At 46.8% G+C, this 14,239-nt stretch overlaps 1 protein-coding gene across 2 annotated transcripts in view; it reads left to right on the top strand.

The window, feature by feature from the left end:
* Positions 1-14,239, top strand: part of GNG12 (G protein subunit gamma 12) — a 130,207-nt gene that overhangs the window by 90,666 nt on the left and 25,302 nt on the right. Inside the window, exon 2 of one of the 2 annotated variants that reach the window (XM_045064711.1) lies at positions 6,817-6,894. The exons of the other annotated variant lie outside the window; for it this stretch is intronic. The gene's annotated coding sequence lies outside the window, so the exon portion shown is untranslated. The remainder of the gene's footprint in view (positions 1-6,816; positions 6,895-14,239) is intronic. 2 annotated transcript variants of the gene reach the window in all.

Raw genomic sequence — 14,239 nt, 5'->3', positions numbered from 1 at the left:
GTTGAGCATTTTCTCATGTGTCTATTGGTCATTTGCATGTCTTCTTTGAAGAAGTGTCTGTTCATGTCTTCTGCCCACTTCTTGACTGGATTTTTTACAGTAGCCTCTTCGTAAACAATATCATCCAGAAAACCATTGGTCTAGGGTGTAATTATGTTTTTCTAACAAACATTAAAATAAACATTAGCTATTATTATTAAAGAATGTATGTCTGTGACCACCAAAAATCACTGAATGTTCCAAAGAGTGGAATATAGCACTCTTTGACATCGAGACCAATCACATGGTAATTTGCTAGCATTCTTTCACTGCAGAATAGTGATTTTATTTATAACCCAAAATATTTCTCTTTGGGGGGGGCGACGTCACTTTGCACATACTGTTCTGCACTGTTTTTCTTCTTTTTCTTCAGCTTAGTTGGACTCCGTCATTTAAGGCTCTAAAATGTACTCCTCTTTTGAGATAATCATCCTCATTATCTCCTGGAGTGACCTGAGGATGAAAGCTCCAAGCACAATGTGTGGCACAGAGTTAGAGCCATTAGGAGTGAAGACCTCTTTGGTCTGCAAGGGTGCTTTCTTCTCAGCTGAACTTAATCAAATCTTCAGGATCACGGAATTCCTAGATTCCCTGTAGTATAGTGGCTTACCTCTGGAAGAAGCCCAGCACATACTTATAATAATAAAGATTGGGCAGTTGGGGAATAGTCAGGGGTAATAAACAGAGACTGGAGTCAAAAGGATAAAATGTTTCTTGATACTAATGCATGTTGCTGTGAAGGAGTCTTTTCGTGAAGGCCTCTTTTCAAGTGATTTCTGGAGGAGTGCTGGAGAATCTGTGTCTGGCGAGCTGTCCCTCATTCATGCCGCCTCTGAGAGGAGAAGGAGGAAGAATTGAAATTATCTCAGGACTTGGAAGTTTTTGATTCCTAAGCCTGCCATTGGTCCCACCACCTGCTTGACACATTAGAACAACTTTTCAGAAGATCTTTTATTACCCCGTGGTCAAAAACTCAGATGTGGGAGGACTCGGGCCAGGACAGGGAGCGAGACCCATCTGCCCCAGCTCAGCAACCATATGGGAATGTGTTCTCTGTAAACGTGCCAGATACCTGGGTTTTTATATGAAAACTCTCCATTTCTAAATGTTGGCACTCTGTGTATGTGTTTAACTAATTCCCTGCAGGCAAAATAAAACAGGTCTGTAGGCCAGTCCAGCCCTCCAGCTGCCAGTTGGTGAGTTTTGACCTAGAGTTTGCTGCCTTGATTTTAGAGTTTGTCCTTACATAATACAGTAGTTTTTTCAATAACTTGCTCTAATGTCAAGCAGCTAGTTTAATTGTTATAAACTCTAAGAATGCTAGAATCAAAGAGCAATTTGTAACTTTGGTGCTAAGTTCCTGTTGGGGGGGTGATCCAGCTCTTCCAAAATCTGAGAACCAGCTGTTAGCCATGAAGCTTGGACTCACCTTTTTCCCCTATTTGCAAACAAAAGAAACAGATGCCAGGCAGTTATCAGTACAGGTAACATGGTGTAGGGACTTAGGCTAGAATACAGCAAACTTTCTTCCATTTCAATGCATTTTTGTAGAGCGGTAGGAGCAGCTTGGACGAAAAGTCTACGTTGGGTGCACATGGCAATGACCTTATAAAAGAAGCGGCCTTGAAGTCCAGGTGTGCAGTCATTTGGAATAGCCAGGAATTCTGACTTGTTTATTCTCCCCAAAGCCCTGAAGAGCTTTAACAAGCAAACAAAAAAAAACCATTTAAACCATCAGAAATGTTTTTTAGTTCTCAGCACTCATAATCTTTAAGAAGTCATTTTCTGTCTTTTTCCCCAGTGTGTAGTTTATAAAAATGAACTGAGGTCCAAATTAGATAAGCTATATGATTAATGCATAACCTTAATATCTGAGCTGAAGTGGGAACAGTCAGTGGAGAGCAACATTTGGAGGAGGTAGTTCATTTTAATTCTTTTTTGTTCTAAGATCTACTGGATGAAAGTACGAAACTGGTGATACCCTGTTTATCCGTCCATATTCGTGGAGTACCTAGTGGGTTATACATGTAGTGCACTTATGAATGAAGCCGTAACATTTCATTACCCTAGATCAGAGATTGGCAAACTTGTTCTGTAAAGGGCCAGATAGTAACTCTTTCAGGCTCTGTGGACCATGCAGCATCTTCCACAAGGATTCAGTTCAGGCACTGTAGGGTGAAAGCAGCCATGAATAATACATTATCAAGTGGACATGTCCATGTGCCAGTAAAACTTTACTTGAAAAAATTGACAACAGACTGGATTTGGCCTTCAGGGAATAATTTGCCTCTGCTCTAGCTGAGTGAGGAAGAAATGTGGGATACTTGATTATATTTATTTGTTATATTCTTCATTGGTTTTATTATTCAAACAACAAAAGCCAAAGTGCATTCATAGTCCTATCTAGGCAAATCAGTTTCATCTTTCTATGTTCAAATCACTCTTTGTCCATCTGCATATATAATCTCTATACTGTCCTAAATATTTTTATATAGCAATATGGTCTTCAAAATTACACCTTCAGTGATGTAGGATGTTGCCTTTTGCTGACATACCATCAGTTATCCACTTGTATGTTTTGTGAATTTTTATTTTTTTTCTTCATTTTTCAGCAGATAGTACTGTAGTAAATATCTCTATGCACATGCCTTATACTTTGGATTATTTCCTTAGGATAAATTCCCTAGGTTAGAATTATTGGTTCAAAAGATAGGGACTCTTTTTTTTTTTTTAATGCATTTTGGAAAAGGATTTAAAAGTAACTTTGGAAGAGTATAACTACTACCCACAGCAGTTCCAGCTTCACAGTGGCGTTCATGGCCACATTAGGCTTCAATTAAGCAGGCCGTTTGAACTTGGACTGTCTGAACTCACTGTGTCTGCTTCGTGCCCAGCTCTGGTTTGCTGTAGTGTACAAGCGTGGAAACATAACACTTCCCTCCCACTGAAACTCATCTGCTGGATATTCTTAGCAACAGGGGGATCATTAGGAGTAAATCTCTAACTTTCCAAGTAGACAACTCTGAAGCAGACTCCTCCTTTGAAGGTATAGTTTTTTATTTTAAGATTTTATTTATTTATTTGAGAGAAAGCAGGAGACAGAGCACAAGCGGGGGGCGGGGGGAGCCAAAGGGAGAAGGAGGAGCAGACTCCCCGCTGAGCAGGGAGCTTATGTAGGGCTCAAACTCGGGACCCTGGGATCATGACCTGAGCCGAAGGAGACGCTTAGCTGACTGAGCCACCCGGCACCCCAGGGCATAGATTTTTTTTTTTTTCTTAAGATTTTATTTATTTATTTGTCAGGGACAGAGGGAGAGAGAATGAGCGAGCATAGGCAGACAGAGAGACAGGCAGAGGCAGAGGGAGAAGCAGGCTGGCTGCTGAGCAAGGAGCCCGACGTGGTACTCGATCCCAGGACGCTGGGATCACGACCTGAGCCGAAGGCAGCTGCCCAACCAACTGAGCCACCTAGGCGTCCCCAAGGCATAGATTTTAAACACTGCTTCTGGAAGTCCATCGTTGATGCCTGGGACCACTTGGAGCCCTTTTGCTCTGTTATTTCCCAGCACAGAGCTCACCCCCATACAACATCTACAACACTTCTTGTCACCTGTGTAATGCCAGACTTCCCTCAGTGCTCCATCCCTGGTTCCTCTGACGGATCCTGGCAACAGTAGGTGTCTGATAAACTTAGGTTGCGTAAAGACCCTGCTGGTCCTTGTGTGGCGACTCTGTTATACATTGGTGGTCAGTGGGTAGGAGGTTGTAGAGACTCACTCAGTTCTCCAGTAGAGCCTGGAATTAAGATGATCTTCCAAGACTTAAATTGGCAAAAATCCAAACACAGTGGGAGGGGATGGACCATCAAGATGTCACCTAAAGGAGGGGATTTCAGAGCAGGAAGAGCTAGGCCCTGAATTCTAATCATGGTCTGAGTATTAACAGAAACTATGGTCCCTGGAGTTCTCCTCGTAGAGAATGTGTTCCTGGAAAGCAGGAGCTCTGCCTGGAGTCTGGAAGGGAGAAGAATCAGCTGATGGTCACTGAGCATTGTCCAGACAGATATCTGCTAGACCTCAAGGTGGCCTTCGGACCTCACCACAACTCAACTGAGCCATCTCGCTACTACTCACTTCCCTTCGCTTGGCCCATGTGCTCCCCAGGCAGCCTCCCCTTGTCTCCCGTGGCATCCTTCCTGAGGCCCCTGGTCCCAGGGAGGGCTGTCCTGCGCAAGGAGGAGCAAGCCCACTGGTTCTTCTCTTTGAGTTTGACGAGCACAGGTGATTCATGGAGAGGGTCCCCTCTGAGGGCACTGATGGGGTTTCAGAACCCGACCAGCAGAGGCCTAAACTTGCCCATAGTGTCTCACGGTCGTGCTGCCTTAGCCCAAGCACAGAGCAAGAAGTAGCTGGCTTTCTACCTTCGGGGCACCTTGCCCATCACTCTTGGGCACCTTCCACCTGCCTCAGATCTGTCAGCCAGCCCTGAGGAGAGCCACACATGGTCAGAGACCAGGCTTTGGAATTGAGCAAAGCCGGACCCTCTAACGAATAAGGGAGGAAGAGGCCGATGTGAGCAGGAACTGGTGGGAGACGGGACTTGTGTGAAAGCCCGAGGGTGGTGAGGACTGGCTGAGCCACGGGGCAGCTCAGCAGAGCTCCCTGACACCACCACCACCACCACATCCAGGTAGGACTCGGGACTACTTCTGTAGTGGCTGCTAGAATAATTTCTGTGATCTCCTTCTCACCGAAGTGTCAGCATCCCGCTAACCGCGGGCCCACGCAGCAGAATCACTGAGCCACCCAGACACTCTGCCATTTCCTCAGCCTTCTTATCTCATATTTGCAACTTAAACCCAGGTTCAAACCCTGCCTCTTCCAGTTAGTGGCTGTGAGACCACGGGCAACTCCCATACACCTTCTGAGTATGTTTCCTTATTTGCAAAATGCTTGTAATATTATACACCTTGTCAGGTCGTCGTATAGGTTAGAAAGTAAGAACAGAAGTTGGCACGTAAGACACACTCAATAAATGGTATTTGTAGAATTCTGTCACTCAGTCACTCAACACATGCATACGAGGCAGTGTTCCAGGAGCTGGGCAAACAGCATTGAAAAAGACAAACCTTGTCAGGTGCAATGGTGCGTGCCTGTGGTCCCAGCTCCTCAGGAGGCTGAACAGGAGGATTCTGTGAGCTCATGGGTTCTGGGCTGTGGGATGCTAGGCCAGCTGGGGGTCTGCGCTAAGTTTGGCATCAACATGGTGACCTCCCAGGAGTGGGAGACGACCAGGTTGCCTAAGGAGGGGTGAACCTGCTGAGGTTGGAAAAAAAACTCTCACAGAGCTCAGATTCTAGGAACAGAGGTAGGGAAAAAAAACACACAGAATGTAGTATGAGGCAGTAATCCGTGTTCAGAAGAAAACAGAAGCACAGTAAGGAGAAAGAAAGTGACAGGTGGGGTAGGATGATGACTGTTTCAAGCAGGACAATCAAAGAATTGCCATGCTGAGAAAAAGGATGTGAGCAGAAACTGAAAGGGAAAAAAACAAACAGAGATGTTTGTTTACATAACCCAGATATGTAAGGGAAGGGCATCCCAAGCAAGGGAACAGCATACGGTAAGGCTCTGAGGTGGGAGCAGGCCTGGCACGTTTATGACCACAAGAATTAGGGGGAGAGTGGGAAAGAAGCCTGGAGTAGTGTCCAGGAGCCGGATCTAGGGGCTCCTAAACCATGCTGAGACCCTGGAATTATTCTAGGAATTAAGGGAAACCACCGAAAGATTTTGAGCAAAAAGAACAGTGTGATGGGATTCAATTAAATTTAGCTGCTGATTGTAAAGTAAGTTGTAGGGCAGAAAGAGAAGAATAGGAAAGGGAGAGGGGAGTGTGGCCTGGAACATGCTGGGAGCATAGAAGCATAGAAGTAATAGCAAGCTGCTGGGTTCAGGATGTGTTCTTGTAGCTGGTGCCAGTAGCACTTTCTCCCCAGATTAACTGCTGGTCATGAAAGGAGACCGGCATGACTCCAAGTACTTGGGGCCTGAGCGTTGGATAAATGATGTTGCCATTTCAGGGATTGGGGAATGCCAAGGGAGGAAGGGTTTTGGCAAGCGGAAGGGGAAGAAACCGGAGGTAACCTTCCCGGTGTTGAGTGTGAGATGCATGTCCAGTGGATATCCAGATGGAGACGTTGAGCTGGTAGGTGGATGTTAGAAGCCACAGTCCCCTGGGAGAGGTCAAAGCTGGAGATGCAGAGGTGGGGGTGCTCGGGACTGTGAGAAGGCCTTGCCTTAGACCGAAGCTCTGGGAGGACAGTGACCTTCTCTGTTTCACTCACCTCTGTCTACCCAGTGCAGGCATTCTGTACGTGTCTGGTGAGTAAATGCATTGGTTGCACAGTGACTGTGGTTTAGTGCCAAACGAAATCGTTGACTGAAAATTTGCTTTATTATTCCCAACAAAAAATAGAAACCTGGTATGTAGTTTCTTAAGAAATAATTAGCATGTGATAACATCAAAGTGGGCCACTGAAAAGAACGTTTGACACCACTTAATGCAAAAGTTCAGAATCTGTGGACAGCGGATGGTAAGGAGAGTAGACCATTTCTGACGAAGGGTCAGAATGTCGATGGGGCCATGCACTGACAAGAAGGTGAGTCAATAAAATCTTGAACATCAGTGCACTGTTATGCAACTGTAGGAAGATGTTGTGATTAATAAAAGAGAACAACACTTGTGTTAATTTTTTGTCATTCTGTGTTCTCATAACAGGTGCCAAAGAACACCTGTCTTCGGAGGGAAGAGAGTTCAGTCAGCATTTGTCCATTAAAAGGAGTCTTTTTTACTGAAGTAGGTGGGAAATGGGGATCTACTCCAAGCCCTCTGTTTTACTGATGAAGAAAGGGAAGAGGGGTGGGATTAAGTGAGTTGAATAAAGTAAGTAGCTGATTAACGACTGGGCCTCCATGGACCATAAGCTGGGTAGAAGCTCTCTCTCCACCACCCCATGTCTATTCCGTCTCTCAGCACCAACTTTTTTCAGACCAGTAACCGAGGTATTGCCTTAGAACATCATTCATGTCTAGCCATGGAATTATTTCGATGACTTATTTTGTTAATGATTTAATATGAGAATTATAATTAGAGTTTGCTTTTGCTCATTTCAAAATCCATTCACAGTTGCCTACACACATTCTATTTGGCAGAGTGAAAGAATAGTCCCAGAAGGGTCAAGGAAAGTGATTTTTTTTTTTTTTTGAAGATTTTATTCATTTGAAAGAGAGAGAGAGCCAGTGCGCTCAAGTGCATATGTGAGAGAGAGCACACGTATGCAGAGCCTACTCAGAGGGAGAAGCAGGCTCCTTGCTGAGCAGGGAGCCCAATGCGAGGCTCCATCCTTCCTGACCTGAGCTGAAGTCAGAAGCCTAGCCAACCGAGCCATCCAGACACTCCGGGAAGTAAAATTTTTAATGTGCTGTAGGTCATGTACCAACTGATTCTCATGTCAAAAGTTAAGAACTGATTTGCGTTGCAAATATCATTTTAAGAAAGTTTAGAAGCCCACGTAGAATTTTAGGATGGGACACATCTGAATATCCACATTTCTCCGTCTAAATCCCAGCTGCACAACACCATCACCTGTATGGACTGCAGCCATGCTCACTTCTCCAGGCCTCAGTTTACATATCTGCAAAATGGGGAGAGAGACACTTCCTTTCCAGCGTTGCTGTGGGCATTAGGTAGCACACACATTTGGGGCCTGCACAAAGGCCTTGGGGAAAAGAGACCAGCTCCCCTTTGTCTTACATATAGGGAAACTGAGGCCTCTAAGGATCCCCAAAAAACTAATCTGAGTTTAGCCTGGAGTCCAGTCCCAGGCTGGACTTACCCTCCAGCTCAGACTCTATCTCCTGATGGTCTTCTCCAGGCTGTGCTTGCCAGGACAGTGCCTGTCCATACTCATGGGCAGCTTCCTGGTAAGAGGAAGAGGTGCCCTGTGCCCGCCCTCCCAGAGTTGGTATCCCAACTCTTTGCACAAGTCCCCGAGAGGCTGCCGAGGTGCTCCATTACTCACACTATCCCTGGCACGCAGTGCAGCTGGCCCAGCACAGGTTCATTTACATAGTTGCACAACAGGAAGCAAGGCCAGTGTGTAGAGCTGGCTCACCCCGAGCAAATTACTTCAGGTGCCCTGCGTCTGGGAGCCCTGGGCTCTGCCCTTGGTTTCCACTCTAGCTTCAGGGAGCCACAGTCTCCCACCGCAGCTTGGTGGAGTTTGGGGAGGGGGCACATTTTGGTGTGTTGTGAACTGTCACATGTTTGGCAGGCATGACCAGAATGGGGGGGGGGTGCCTTTTGTGGAGGCAGAGCTGCTGCAGAGTGCTCCCACAGTGGCTACAGGCGAAATGGCAGATGCATGAGTCACTCCGTGAGACGGGAATGGGAAGACATCCTGTGGGTGCCAAGCCATTTTCAGTTCAGTTAGGAGAATCGACCCCCCCCCCAAAAGTGTGCATCTCCCTCCATTCCCCTGACGCAGTGGGTCCAGCGCCTGACTCTGTTGCTTGTGAAGGACGTCTCAGCTTGCTTTCATGCTCAGGGAATTGGCTGGTGTCCTTGGTCTGCGTCAGTTACAGTATCAGAGAACCCTCTTTGCCAAGGAAACTTTTTCTCTGAACGACTTTTTGAAAATATTTTCCCTGGTTTCCCCTTCCCCTGGAATGGTAATGCAATCTATGGTGTTTCAGGACTTTCCTTTGTGCAGACATTTTTCATGTTTCTAACAGGAGGAACTGTTGTTGGTGAACATCATTTGGAAGGATATTTCTGGGGATTCTCTGCTAATTCCCTTGTTCTTCTTAAATTAGTCAGTATTCTTGATCATCAGTTTTCATAGCTGCCATTGATTGACTGCTTCAAGCCAGGCACCATTTTAAGAACTTTGCTTATGCACTGAATCCTCCCAGCGGCTCCATGAAGGGCACAAATTGCTATTATTCCCATTTTACAAATGAGGACACCGAGGCTCAGATTAAGCCATTTCCAGAGTCGGATAGTTAGTTAAATGGCGAGAGCCAGACCTTACGCTCTGTTCCCAGCAACTCCCTTTGCCAGCATTTATTCCAAGTGTGGTCAGCAGAACACACTGATCTCATGAGATGTTCCTAGGAAAACATTTCTGTGTTCAGAGAATTGGGGGAAATGCTGCAAACCATATGTCTCTTGCAAATCATAAATGCATTTTAGAAGTCTTGCATGAAAGAAGCCTGCTTATCTTTGTTCCAGTGAGGGTTTTTCAAAATATATGGGACTTGGAGCCTTATTTCCAGATATGCCTGTTAAGTCATAAACACGTTTTGAGAAACATCACACTAGCAAAGGAAGGCTTGTAGCCTGAGGAGGGGTAAGCGTTCAGATCCCATGTCTGCTACTAGCTAGGTAAATTATTTAGCTTCCTCTGCCTCACTTTTCCCCTCTAACAGGAAAATGTAATAGTACTCTCCTGCACCCAGGGTGATTGTGAGCCCTCAGTCGGTGCTTCTGAAGGACCAGAGGGCTGTTGTGCACGGAGAGAAGTACTTGATGTTCTAAATGTAGCAGAACGAATCAAAACATGTGCTACCTGTGGGGTCTGACCACAACCAAAATGCTGTTTCACCATGTTCAGAAAACACATCACAGAGGCACGCCCTCCCACCTCCCTCTTTCTGTCTGCAGATCCTGACTCGAGGGCAGAGACCTACTCTTCCCTTTGGTGTTCTCCCTAGCTGCCCCGGATTCTCTCTGTCCCTCCCCTATCTGGTTGGTCCAGATAGCAGCTCAGAACGGGGCTTGGGTCTCAGCCTCTAAGTCCGGTTTGGCACACACTCCTCCCGGGACAGGGGACCACTATCTGGCTTAGCCACATGCTTCTGGGTGGCCCCGGGCAGACTCTGCAGGGAGAATGTGCTGCTGAGAAGGGAACTCGGGTTCCCTATTTAAACAAGACAGCTGTCCCTGCAAACTTTTGGCCCCTGGATCTCCAGAAGGGGAAACAATTGCAAAGCATTGCACTTTCACTGAATTTGCCACTCCTCCTGTACCCAACAGCTAACCAGAAGAGCCCCTCCAAGGGGAGTGAATGCTGGGTGAGGAGTCTCGAAATTCTGTAGACTCAGCCACTGGGCAGTGGTGCCCGAACCACTTCTCAGAACGTCCTGCAGCAGGCAGATATCACTCAGTGGGGTCAGGGTCTTCCCTTCCCCAGGATGTTCTGAGGTTGGTCCTGCCATGACTCTCAAGGTGATTAGGGAGCAGTCCACTGGGAAGGAGAACAACTGAAGAAGTGACTAGTTTTTTAAAAATGAAACCTATGTGTTTATGTTGCCCTTTGTATTCTTTTAGTCAATTTCAGAAGTCTCAGAATGAGAAAATTAGAAAAATGTACCAACCCTCTGTATGATCAAGTCTGGTTGCTCATAATATAATAATTGTTGAGTCAAAAAAAAAAAAAAGGTAATTTACAGAACTGTATGTAAATGTCCCATTTGTTCAAAAACCAGATACATGTCTAGGATGTATGAGAAAGCCAGCAGAAGGTGTGCCGGGAAGGAAAGACTGCACAGTGGGTACCTCTTCCAAGTGAGTTTAGAAGGAAGGTGTTTTAACTTTTCATTCCATGGTCATGCATATAGTTTGAATGTCTCAATATACTCCTTTTGTTATTGAAAAGGGGAAGAATGTAATAAAAGGCAAATACCCAAGTTAGTTCCATTAATAGGGCAAGACTGAGTAGTGGTGGCCAACCGTGGGTCTCGCCTGACTGGCTGGCAGGCGTTGCAGTAAAAAGGAAGGAAATCCAGACCAGACCAGAAAATGGGCCAGTTCCAGTTACAGAGCAGGGTACCCTCCGCAGCCCGTGGCTTCCCAGCCTGGGCCGTTGCAGATGGTGCTGCTGTATTTTGCTTTTCCTTCCTCATACCTTCCCTGGGGAAGCCACATAAGCTGCTCAGATTCTCCAGAGTTCAACTTCCCCCGAATTGCCTTGGGCCATGATAAAGCCCCTTCCTCACCCATGCCTTGACCAACTGGAGGGAGGCACCCCAAGCTCACACAGACATGGGCACCTTATCACTGGGCCACCCCTATTGAGTCCTCGCTCCCTGTGAAAGCCACGTCCCCAAACCCTGGAGCCCCACCAGGGTGGAAATGATCCATCAGAAAGCCTGGGATGGAGTGGGGGAAGGGGGGCGTTCTGAGAGTCAGGAGCCCCAGCGCCTGGGGTTCTCAAGTCCCGGGGGCCTTGGGTAAGTCCTCAGATTTCCTTCGGCCTCCATTTTCTCATACACTGGCAGGACAGAGTATTTAATGACACGGTGGTTGGGAGATGGGATAACAAATTGGAAGAGCTTCAAAAGGTAAAAGGTGGTGATGTGCAAAGAAAAGTCTTCTGGTGGCCTTTATTGTGAGCAGTACTGTACCCCGGGGACCTGCTGTGCAGGGGGTGATTTTTCTTTCTCTTTTGATTTGGAGGCAGAGCCCCTTTCTTTACAGCATTCAGAGGATTTGCTGTCCCAGAAATCCTCTCTTGATAAAGAACCCCAGGGACCTGAGAGGTCAAACCGTCTTCTCTTTCCCCACCTTCCCACATGCCGCGGATGTCAGGACACAGGGCCCAGGGTGAGGCTAGATTCCCACATTCCACGGTCTGAGTGCTAAGCTCTAACCAGACTCTGATGTAAGAATAGCCCCTTTCATGCTGAGGGCCCCCTGGTCCACACACACGTTCAGTCATTCAGGCAATTTCCATTTGGGGGCTGTTATGAATGGTGTCTCTCTGAACATCTTAATGCATGTCTTTCGGTGAACACGTTTCTGTTGGTGTTCACGCAGGCCTTAAGTAACTTTAAACGTTCTCCTTTGTGATTGTAGAGTTTTCCTCCAGGTGTCAGTCGTTTAGAATAGTGAACGTGTAGGGGTCGAGCTGGAATGCTAAGGTTGAGTAGAGCACCTGAACTGTCCAGCTCCTTGGTGTTATGGCGTGTGTGTGGTTTTCTTTCCCATTTCCCCCCACTTTCTTTCCTCATTCGTTCAAAAACCATTTGAGGTAGACATTGCCCATTGATTTGTTAAGTAAATATTTATTGAGTGCTCCCGTGTGTAAACAGTATGCTAGCACTAAAACCCGTCTTGTCTTGCATTAGCTTGAGTCCGGTGGCCGTGGTGGGGGCACAAAAACGAAGCATGCAGGTAACCACATTGCAAAGCAAGAAGCTATTCTGTGCCACAGAAGCAGCACGATGTGTATTAGACCCCTAGAGGAGGAGCAGACCATCTCTATCCATCTGATATAACAGGGAGGCACACTTTTGATTATATCGTTCCCTGCTCAGAATTTTTCAGTGGCTCTTCATTGCCTATAGCATCCACATTCAGACTTAAGGGCCTGGCAGTCAGTCTTTTGACCCCATCTCTTACGACTTCAAATGTCTCTGCTCTAGATGCACCTCCTTATCTGGCCTACACAGCACCAGAGCTTTCATAACACTAGCCTTTGCCTAATGCCCTCCCCTCTCAGCTCCAGTGGTGCAAAGCCCCACAACGCCTGCCCAGATTTCCCCCAGCCACAGGGAATGACCGTGTACCCCGAACTCCCCTTCAGCCAACCTCTCTTCCGATGCTTCTTTCTGCTTGAAGTTATTTGTGGATACATCTGTTTTCCCTCTCCTGGATCGAAAGCTCCTTGAGGATTTGTTTATTTGTACATGCTTGGTGCTTACCGAAGGATCAGAGTGGACCCTGAAAAACAGTTGTGGGAGAGAGGGAGGGGGGGGTTTTGGGGTGGAGGGTGATCAGAGACTTGGTAGCGGAGGTAACCTGACATGACCTGCAAACAGGGGTGGAATCTCGCAAGGGAGGGGGGGGGGCTTTCTAAAGATAACAAAGCGAGTCACAGAGTTCAGTTTCAGAGATCATTCGGGTTCCGCAAGGACAATGATTTGTCTTTTCCTCTTTTGGATCACGTGGCCCCTTTGATCAATGCTGTGGACCTTTTGCCCAGAAAATGTAAATACCCACAGCATCTCATGGAGGGGAAAAAAGAAAAAGAGTTGAGAAAAGACCGGAAAGGTGGGTGAGAACCATATTATAATGGGTTTCTGAGCCACAGTGAAAGTTGTGTTTGGTTCAAGTTAATGGGGCGCAGCCGATGGTTTTGTTTTAACTTTTTATTGAAGTACAGCATGCAGCTACTTACCCAGATCACAAGTATAATTCTGCCACCACCCCCACCCCCAGGCTAAATACACACACATAGCCAGCAGTTGGGAAAGACCCCCCCCTCTGCCCCTTTTGCTACCGTCCCCTTCAAAAATAACTTCTTAGGGGAGCCTGGGTGGCTCAGTGGTTTAAGGCCTCTGCCTTGGGATTAGGTCATGATCTGAGGGTCCTGGGATCGAGTCCCGCATCGGGCTCTCTGCTCAGCAGGGAGCCTGCTTCCTCCTCTCTCGGGGCCTGCCTGTCTGCCTACTTGCGATCTCTGTCAAATAAATAAAATAAAAAAATCTTTAAAAAAAAAAAAGTAACTTCTAGCCTGATGTCTAACAACACAGATTAGTCTCCCCCATCTTTGTACTTACTGGACTCCTGTGTGTGTGCTCCTTTTTGTTCTTTTGTGAATCTGGCTTTCACTCAGCATTATATGTGTGAGATTCACCCATATTGCTGCACGGATCTGAGGCCCGTTCGTTGGCGTTTGCTGTAGAGTGTGCCATCAAGTGAGTGTTCTCCTGTTTCAGTCATTCAGGCAATTTCCGTTTGCGGGCCATTATGAATAGTGTCACCCTGAACATCTTAATGCATGTCTTTCAGTGAACACATTTCTGTTGGTGTTCATCCAGGACGAGAATGGCAATGTGGAAGTGTTCTGCCCAAGTGAATACAGCCAGTTTCCATCCCCACCAACCGGTGCATGGTGATTGAGGAACACTGTGTGACTAGAGCTGATTTTCAGAAGATTTGTCTGGCTGTAGTATCTTTGACGGCTCAGAGCAGTGGTTTCATACCGTGTTTCAAGGAGCCTCGGGAATCCGCAAAGTCTGCCTTTCAGGGGCTACGACAGCCATCTCCGAGGGGTACCGCTGCGGGCTGTTCATTCCCAACCACCATCAGGTTAAGCCCCAGAGCTCTTATCTGTTGATTAGCTTTTGCCATTATG

This window comes from Mustela putorius, unplaced genomic scaffold (genome assembly GCF_011764305.1).
Source record: "Mustela putorius furo isolate JIRA1106 unplaced genomic scaffold, ASM1176430v1.1 tig00003853_pilon_pilon_pilon, whole genome shotgun sequence".
In the NCBI taxonomy this organism is placed as follows: Eukaryota; Metazoa; Chordata; class Mammalia; order Carnivora; family Mustelidae; genus Mustela; species Mustela putorius.
This window is presented reverse-complemented; position numbering and strand designations above follow the sequence as displayed.